This window comes from Hordeum vulgare, chromosome 7H, assembly GCF_904849725.1.
Source record: "Hordeum vulgare subsp. vulgare chromosome 7H, MorexV3_pseudomolecules_assembly, whole genome shotgun sequence".
Lineage (NCBI taxonomy): Eukaryota > Viridiplantae > Streptophyta > Magnoliopsida > Poales > Poaceae > Hordeum > Hordeum vulgare.
Genome location: NC_058524.1, coordinates 602,837,123 through 602,847,254, shown reverse-complemented (window position 1 = coordinate 602,847,254; position 10,132 = coordinate 602,837,123). Strand labels below are relative to the sequence as shown.

General features: G+C 41.8%; 1 pseudogene; it reads right to left on the bottom strand.

The window, feature by feature from the left end:
- Positions 1–6,128: 6,128 nt before the first annotated feature.
- On the bottom strand, positions 6,129–8,670 carry LOC123409463 (annotated as a pseudogene).
- Positions 8,671–10,132: the final 1,462 nt, after the last annotated feature.

Below are 10,132 nucleotides of genomic sequence, written 5' to 3'. Positions count from 1 at the left end.
GAGATCAAGGGGGGGAATGTTAGGTTGATCTCTCGTTCAATGGGCCCAACGACCCATTGGAACCTTCACCCACGCCCTGATCGGGGGCGTCCAGCCCAAGCAAGGCTGGTGGACCCCTGTCGCGCAGTGCTATATAGAGGAGGTGGGGACCATGGCACATGACACGAGGTTCACCGCCGCCACTGGTTCCCCACTCTCAACCCTAATCCGATCCAGAGGGTAGCACTGAAGCGATGGGAAGTCCATCACCGCCGCTACCGCATCTCTCTCTCCTTCCCCACCGTCGTCACCACCTCACGACGGTCGCTGGAGGGAGCTCATCGAGTGCACAACAAGGTAATAAATCACTATCTCATCCCGAACACATCTAGCCTAAGATCCACGGGATCTATCACCTGCTTGTTTGCCATAGATGATTAAAGAAAGTTCTGGGTTGAAAACATTAGTTTTAAATGTCATGCTTGGTGTGAGCCGAAATTTGAGCAATACTTGAATCTTGCACAAATCAGGGAAAACTTGCCGCGCTACCTTCTTTCTTGCCCCATTGCACATACTTGTAGCTGTAGCTGTTAAAGTTCAGTTTTGTCAGTTGCACTCATCGTGGGATTTTCTTCGGTTAGTGAAATAAGCCAAGCTGCGACTTGGTCCTAGTTTGTTACTGTAGCCCGCCGCTTTGATCGGATCGTGGGATGGCATGATACCAAAATGATCATGGCGACGATGTAGGGTAGCGGGCGAAATAGGGAAGAAGAAATATAGAAAAGCTGTAAGCATCGAGTCTCCTCTTCGTTGTTTTCTAACTGAATTTGAGCTGGCGCCGACACCTCCCTCCTTCCTCTTGTATAGGATGTTCACCTGGCAGGTTGCTAGCAATCCATGGAATAACAATCTAGCAGCAGCAGCAAAGTCTACGGGATAGTGAAATAACATGACTGCTCCATGGCGTAACAGCAGCAGCAGCTTGCTAACAATCCATGGAATGACAAATAAACAAACTGTTAAACAAATAAACCCATTTAAACAAGCAGTTAGCAGCAGCTTGCTAACTGTTTATTGGATCTTCCTCTGGAACAAATAAACAAGCAAGAAAACAAACATATTCACTGCATTCTGTATACGCATGGTCTCACCTTGGGATATACTGCTGGTGCTGGTGTTACAGTCCCCCCTTTGTACATCTTTGACGAATCGATGTGATTGACATTTTTCTTTCAGGGAACAGTGTTGCTGATCATTTTTGGTCGAATTCCGAGAAATCCTTTATTTATTCTGGCCATACATATATCAGGTCAGCCTACCATACGTCCTTTGTTCTGACAAAATATTCTGGACATGTGTGTTATTATATCCACAATAGACTTGTGTTGAGAACAAGAAATTCTTGGAGCTATGTATTCAAAATCATAATTCATCAGAACCTGCTGCTGTCTAGAACTTCCATTCCTATTCAAGATGTTTATATTGCTGCCATCTTGTTTCTTCATCGTTTTTTTCTTCAAATATGACATAGTTACTTTAAACTTGAGTGACATGCTATGGTTACCTTGTACCATCTGGCCCCCCTTGCTAATTCATGATTTTGTGCTAATCTTTTTGACATACATGGTTGTTTTTGACATGTGTGGTGATATCTGTAATTACTATTGTAAGATCTACTCTCTTCGTTCGTAAATAGAGCTCTTCTTCGGTACAACCCCCCCCCACTAAACGTATAAGGACAGTATGGTCATTGCACGTTCTGTACCTTATCCGTCGCCCCGTCCGCCCGCCCGTCGTACGCCCGCCCGCCCGTTGTACGCCCGCCCGTCCGTCGTACATACGCCACGTCACCCACGCGTCGGCAGTTTGGTTGAAAAAAAACCTAGCTTCATCATGCCCGCCTCCGCCGCCGCGACTCCGCCGCCGCGATGTCTCCACCGCCGTCCCCGCCGCCGACGTGGCTCCACCCCCCGCACGTCTCCGCCGACGCCGCGAGTCCAGCACGCGTTGCCTCCACCGCTGACAGGACTCCACCACCGTCTCGTCTCCGCCGCCGCCGCACACGTCTCCACCGGCGACGTGACCCTCTCCCTGCACTTCGACGCCGGCGGTTGCAGTGACCGACGTGGCACCGACGTCGAACGATGTCGATCAACCCTTCGACGACGGACAGTAAGTTTTTTCATTTAATCCATACAATTTTTCATGATTTCATTATATGAGTGTTTATTGTGACATTGATACAACACCTATTGAAAGGTTTATTAATAGATCAAGACAACACGGGATATGCTGGCGATGACTCTAGTAGTGAGGATGAATCTTCGTCATTGAATGCAAATAAATCACTCGGACACAACTATATGAGTCAGGATGAATCATACAGTGGTAATGTAAGTGTTGGGTACGTTGACTATAAATAATGAAAATATAAGTTATTACATTAACACTTACAATTGCTATTGAATTTAAATAGGTGCATGCTAATGATGACAATGACGATTATGATATAGATGATCAATCTTATGCTGAAAGTGGAACCCAGGTATGTTTTAAATATGTTGTTGTATTATTACTAACATACAAATTGTATTACCACTTACACTTTTGAATCTGCACACAGAAATACCGATGGTGACACTGAGACGAGAACCTTACATGATGACAATGATGAGGATGATGATGATGATGAGGATGGTGATGATGATGAGGATGATGATAATGATGAGGATGATGACAATGCAGCTAATGAAGGAAATATGAGCGAAGTAAGTTATATTACATGTTTAAATTACTCATGAAAACTGAAAACATATCAAAAGACTGACGAACATGGTGATATGTCTTATTTTACAGGGGGTGTTGATGGTTCTAATGGGAACGATGAGCATGTTGGCGATCTTGATCTTGACCTTGACATCGGCTATGATGAATATCAGCAAAAGACATTGGATATGCATTGGGAAGTCATGGCCAAGACATTCAGGTCAGAAGGAGAGGCGTACATGTTCTATAACCAGTACGTGAAAGATTGTGGATTCAGTATCAGGAGGGACTTGAATAGATTTGGAAAAGGTTCCCAAAAAGTTTTACGCATGAGGAGGTATCTCTGTTCCAGGGCAGGAAAACGACAGGCAAAAATTTTAACCATGGAAGGCCGGACCCGCAGACTGAGACCGGAGAGTCGATGTTTCTGTGAAGCCCATTTAAAAGTGAAGCTTGATAGAAAGAGTGGACTTTGGTATGTCAGTAGTTTCTTCGATGATCACAGCCATGTTCTTGCAAAACCGGACAAAGTCCCTTTCCTCTGGTCTCACAATGTAATCAAAGATTTCCAGAAAGGAGAGATTTTAGCTATGGCAGGAGCTGGGATAAGAAAGCATATCATTTTTGATAACTTTGTCAGCAGGTACGGTTCGTACGCTAAGACAGGGTTTGGAAGGAGGAAATTGTATAATATGCGCTACAGGGAGAAGATGAAACTGCTTGTCCAAGGTGATGCTGACACTGTTATAGGAATCATGTTGGCTAGAAAGGACAGGGATCCGGATTTCTTCTTTGAGCATACCGTTGACGCTGAAGGTGGGCTGAACAGCCTGTTCTGGTGTGATTCGCAATCACGTCGGGATTATCTTGACTATGATGATGTCACTGCGTTCGACGGTACGTACAAGATGAATAGGTATGGAATGCCATTTATCCCTTTTGTTAGTCTCAACAATCACCGTTGCACTATGGTTTTTGCATGCGCCATTGTTTCAGATGAGACTGAAGGTATGTATGTTTGGCTGCTAGAGACGTTTTTGAAAGCTCACTGCAAGAAGAAGCCCCGGTCTGTAATTACTGATGGAGATGTCGCGATGATAAGGGCTATCAGGAAGGTGCTTCCTGACGTGTGGCATCGTCTATGTTCATGGCATATTGAAAAAAACATGCAGAAACACCTCCACCACAAGTCATTGAAGGAATTCAGGTCACTCTTGTACTACGCCACCACACATGCAGTTTTAGAGGAGAGATGGGCAGCGTTTGTTTAGAAATGGCAGACCGAGAAAACAAAAACATGGCTCCATAGGATGTACAGGAAGAAGAAGCTTTGGGCTGCATCATATTTGTCCGGTGGGTTATTTCTTGGTATGCGTAGTAATCAGAGGAGCGAGAGTCTGAACTCATGCCTGCACCTACATCTGGACTGCGGTATGACAATTATTGATATGATTGTACACTATGAGAATTGTAGCATGCGTCTGCGTGAGAATGAATCGCATGACGATTGCGTGGCCTCACAGACTCTACCAGTAGCAGTGACTGAGTGTAAGACCATTGAGGTATTTGCTGCCAAAGCATTCACGAAGGCAAACTTTTACATCTTGCAGGAAGATTTAAAAAAGGTACATCAGCTTGAGGTAATTGATAGATTAAGAGGAGCAGACAATCACATATTCGTGGTTGCTTGGAAAAATAACAGGGATCATAGGTTTAATGAGGACTACGCACCAGGTAACTTTGCAGAAACTATAAAGTGCAGTTGTCGAAGTATGACTCGCAAAGGCCTTCCTTGCAAGCATATTCTTCATGTTTTGAATGCACTCAACTTACCTGCAATACCTAAGTGTTGTATCCTGCGACGGTTCACGAAGAAAGCAAGATCTGGATTGCCCGTGAAGCGCACCAGCGATCTGTTTTCATGGGGTTGGACGGGTAAGGAGGCCAATGCTAGATATAGTAAGTTGAGCAGTGTATCTGCAGAAGCTTCTCATATCGCATGTCATAACCCATTCTTATTCGACAAGATAATGGCAGCAATGCAAGAAATTATAGCGAATAAGGACATCTTGAATAATGATGAATTTCAGCCTAAGTAGAATCATATTCTTATTCGTGATCCAGTGAAGGTGTCCATCAAAGGAGCACCTAAACAGAATATTAGAGGTCACGATAAGAATGGTCCTGAGGTGACCAAAAATGAAAGACCAAAAGCATTTGATGAGAAAAGCGGACGTCTATGTAGACTATGCAGACTTCCAGGTCATAACAAGGCCACTTGCAACCAAAATCCAGAGTAGGTAGGTTGTTTTGTTATTTTACTTATGTTGTTTCATTTCGGTAATTATTTTCTTATAATCTATAATTTATTTCATGCAGTAATTGGGGATGAAGACAGAAGCGGTGTTATTGTAATCTTTAGATTTTTATATCTGCAATAATATTGTGTTACATAAGACAATATGTATATGTTTTTCTTGTTATTTAAGATAATACGTATATGTTTTTCATGTTATATGTTGTTCATTTTATATAACACAATACTACGTGCACTTTAGCCGACGACGATTAATTGTGCTATTTTTTAATGCAAAATGCATGTACCGACGCCATGACGACGCTGTGTGTTCTGGGTGAAACCCCATCGCGTCGACTGCATGCGCCGATGTCACGCGGGAGCCGTTGACCCCGTCGTTTTCTGGGCAAAAAAACGTCGCGTCGACTGCATGCGCCGACGTCCCGCGGGGCCGTTGATCCTGTCGTTTTCTGGGCAAAAGAACGTCGCGCCGACTGCATGTCCCGACGCCACGCGAATGCAGGTGTCCGTCGGTTTTTTTCGTGCAAAAAAACGTCGCGTCGACTGCATGCGCCAACGTCACGCGTGGCCGTTGATCCCGTCATTTTCTGGACAAAAAAACGTCGCGCCGACTGCATGTCCTGATGACACGCGAACGCAGATGCCCGTCGGTATTTTTCGTGCAAAAAATGTCGCGTCGACTGCATGCGTCGACGTCGCGCGGGGCCGGTGATCCCGTCATTTTCTGGGCAAAAAACGTCGCGCCGACTGCATGTCCCGACGCCACGCGAACGCAGATGCCCGTCGTTTTTTTCGTGCAAAATACGTCGCGCCGACTGCATGCCCCGACGCCACGCGGACGCAGTTGACCCCGTCCGTTCGTTCAAAAAAACGTCGCGCTGACGTCACGCCGACTGCATGCACCGACAACATAGCACAGTTGATAGAATTTTCAACAACAACGTAATATATATATTACTAAAACTATATAATTACTATTACGTATAAAATTTTTAAACACATAATACGATAAAATAATCTAGTCCCGTAGTAAACTCAAACACACATCAATCTCCTCTGATGTCATCTATTTCTTTCTCCGTGCAATCCTAATAACTTTGTCTTTAATTTTCCCAAGTGTGTTCTTCAAAGAAAAATCATTTGTGCTATCATTATCTCCCTCCCATCATCAATTGATCTTAGCAAAGCAACACTCAAACTATTTTCGTCCACTATAAGTGTTCATAGTAAAGAGTACTAATATTAGTTTTGTACCTGTGAAAAAGATCGATCCCATGTATCGCCATTCCAATTTTTAAAGAAACGAAGAACAAATAATCCACATGAGTTCCTGATGCATGTAATTAACAGTAAATAATTATGCATCACACACATATAATACATCAACGTTATATTCAACTACGTACTCACTCATCTTCTTGTTGAGGCATGTCGTAGGTTTTAATAGGCCATGTGAATACATCCGGATACTGCACAGATCCGGTTGCATTTGCTTCTGCAATATCTGCTCCAATTTCTCTTCTCTAAAAATAGCAACAAAACGCAAGAAACTTTCAATAAATAATGTAAACACACGATGGTTCTGCAATGCAAATATGTATTAAAACCTACCAAGTCCTCAACGAGTTCTCTAGTTGTACTGTCAAGTTCTTTTCCCATCAACGAGTCTAGAACCTGGAACTCTTCCTTTTCCTTATGCATGACGACCGTAACCCAATGGGTGTTATCCTTGTTGAGAGCCATATAAGTCTGCATAAAGAAAAAAATGAAAATATTAACTAGATCAATGCAACATTTGTTATACTATTGCATTATTTGTATACATTACAACCACAAGAACATACCTTAGGTGCTTTGAAATACTCGTTGATACACCTATTTACAGGTTCATTAGAATTTGACACTTTTTCATACTCATTATCATTTAAATTCTTATCCTTTCTATATTCAAGCAGGCACGTCACCCTCCAAGTAGGTATTATGTAACGTTCGTCTTTAGCTTCCCCCAACAAAAAAGATGAGTACGCATTCATAACCTAAAAATATATAACAAATGTAATGATTGTACTTTGTTGTCAAATATAATGTTAAATATATAAATAACTTACATCGCCGCTTATCCATTGGCGATTCAGAATCTGACAAGCTCTCTCTGCAGTCAAAGCGTCGGTCAGACCATCATTGAAAACTTGTGTAGCTTTATGTTTCTTTGAGCGCTCACATGCGCGTAAAAACATAACACTCGATTTTATCACATCGACGTCAGCACTACTTTTCTTACCATCTACTTTATTAAACAGTTCTGCAAATCACAAATTAAAATTAGTAAGCGTAACTCTACAATAAACTTTGTTTTACGAAAACAATATTGATTCATAACAATCTTACTCGTTTTGGCAGAACGTTTTGCACGCTTGATGGGTTTAACAACAACAAAAGGAGACTTTATGGCTCTTGATGCAGTGCGTTTACGTTTGCCAATCCCCTTTTCCACTTGCTCATCTACTTCATTATAATGACCCGATCCGTGTGATGAAATTTCATTTGTATCTAAAGACGTGACCGCCTTCTCATCTGATACCTCACGTACTTCGACAGGATCGCTCCAATCACCCTTGAAACTATTCAGATATTCTAGAGTGCAATAATAAGGTACCTTACCTTCGTCATCGTCGTTTTGCTTATTAATTTTACCTTGAGAAGGTGTGCGATAGTAGTCCTTATCAAACTAATAAACAAACTCCTTATGACCAAATGCACCATCATTTGTAGATTCATTAATGTCACCATATAGATTCTCTTCTTCTTCCTTCATGTTACCGGTTCTATAGAACACACCGGTTTTGTTCATTTTCTCAATCATCCTCTAAAAAATATTTATTAACGAGAGTTATTTAAGTCAATGAAATACATTATGCACGATAGTAAAATAGTGTTGCGTCGTTACCCGTGAGCATAACTCTGGCAAGCGACGCATTTCCTTGCGTATTTCCTTTAGCTCATGCAAAATGCGGTCCATAACATTGCTCGCCGAAGCCTCTGATATGTTGCTCTCTTTCTTCTTTCCACTAACAGTAGATTTTTTAATACTTGTTTTTTTTTCAGCTTGTTCTTGAGCAATTTTTTTCACCCTATACTCATATGTAATATTGTCATCAATCTTAAAAAACAATAATTAGAGACCGATAATTATACATCTAATTTAGACAATAAGTCAAACCATGGAAATGTAACATTAAAAAATAAATTTAGAGAATATGGATTACCATTCCAACACCACGACCATAATCATAGTCGTATTTGTCTCTTTTCTCCTCGAGAGGTTCCGTCCAGTTCTTCATCAAGGGGCTCATAAGTGACAACGGATCATATTTTGGACCTATAATTGGTTGTACTTTCTTCCAATAGGCATACTGCAATACACCAAATAATTTAAATAATATATATTTGACTAACAATACGTGAGTAATAAATCGAATAATACATACCTGCAAAAGGGCAAGGTTTCCATGTGGCGATTCCCTCACACGTCCATCCTCTAGAACCTTTCCAATCTCCGAAAGAAAGAACTTCAAAGTAAACCAGTTCCAGTTGAACTTACTTATCATCCTTTTTTCCTTAACTAAGGCATAATATTGCTTCGGAATATATTCATGGGAGACTGGTGCGATTACTGTTCCCAACAAAACTAGAAACGTCATCCAGACAAAGTCATCATCCGTGTTTTCATTCTTCACAATTTTATTGATAAGATCATCAATCATGATCTTACCTTTTTTGTCGACATGAAATTTGTGCGTATGGAAAAACAAATCTTTTCATATGAATTTGCAAGTCTCCTACATTAAATTTTTTTCTTTTTTTTCCACGCTTCCTAATGAACTTCACAAGGCGGCACGTCAAATTTTAGAATTTTCTGACAATCGGTGCTTTGTTTTGAATTTCCATTCAAAAACGACCAAAAACAGATGCCAGACGTGACGCAACGTGCGTTTGGTCTTCGATTTCGTCGAAATTTTGCGTGGCATCATTGCATGTGGATTCTCAGGGGCCGACAAAAGTTGGGTGAATTTCATGAATGCATCCATGTACTTCATGTGCAACCCATAGGTGTCGGTATGGACGGAAGGGGTGCTACAACGCCATCTTGCAACTCCCGGTCATGAAATTTTTTACTTTTTTTTCACACTTCATGATGAACTTCACAAGGCGGCTTGTAAAATTTTAGAATTTTCTGACAATCGGTGTTTTTTTTTTGAATTTTCATTCAAAAACGGGCAAAAACAGATGCCAGACGTGACGCAACGTGCGTTAGGTCTTCGATTTCGTCAAAATTTTGCGTTGCATCATTACATGTCCATTCTCACGTGCCGGCAAAAGTTGGGTGAATTTCATGAAAGCATCCATGTACTTCATGTGCAACCCATGGGTGGCGGTATGGACGGAAGGGGTGCTACAACGCCATCTTGCAACTCCCCTTCATAAAAAAATTCATTTTTTTCCACGCTTCATGATGAACTTCACAAGGCGGCACGTCAAATTTTAGAATTTTCTCGAAAACAGTGCTTTTTTTTTGAATTTCTATTCAAAACGGGCAAAAACAGATGCCGGTGGTGACGCAAAGTGCGTTTGGTCTCAGATTTCGTCGAAATTTTGCATGGCATCATTGCATGTCCATTCTCAGGAGCCGGCAAAAGTTGGGTGAGTTTCATGAATGCATCGATGTACTTCATGTGCAACCCATGGATGTTAGTATGGACGGAAGGGGTGCTACAACGCCATCTTGCGACTCCCCTTCATGAAAAATTTCATTTTTTTCCACGCTTCATGATGAACTTCACAAGGCAGCACGTCAAATCTTAGAATTTTCTAACAATCCGTGCTTTTTTTTGAATTCCCATTCAAAAACGGGCAAAAATAGATGCCGGACGTGACGCAACGTGCGTTTGGTCTCCGATTTCGTCGAATTTTTGCGTGGCATCATTGCATGTCCATTCTCAGGTGCCGGCAAAAGTTGGGTGAATTTCATGAATGCATCCATGTACTTCATGTGCAACCCATGTGTGTCGG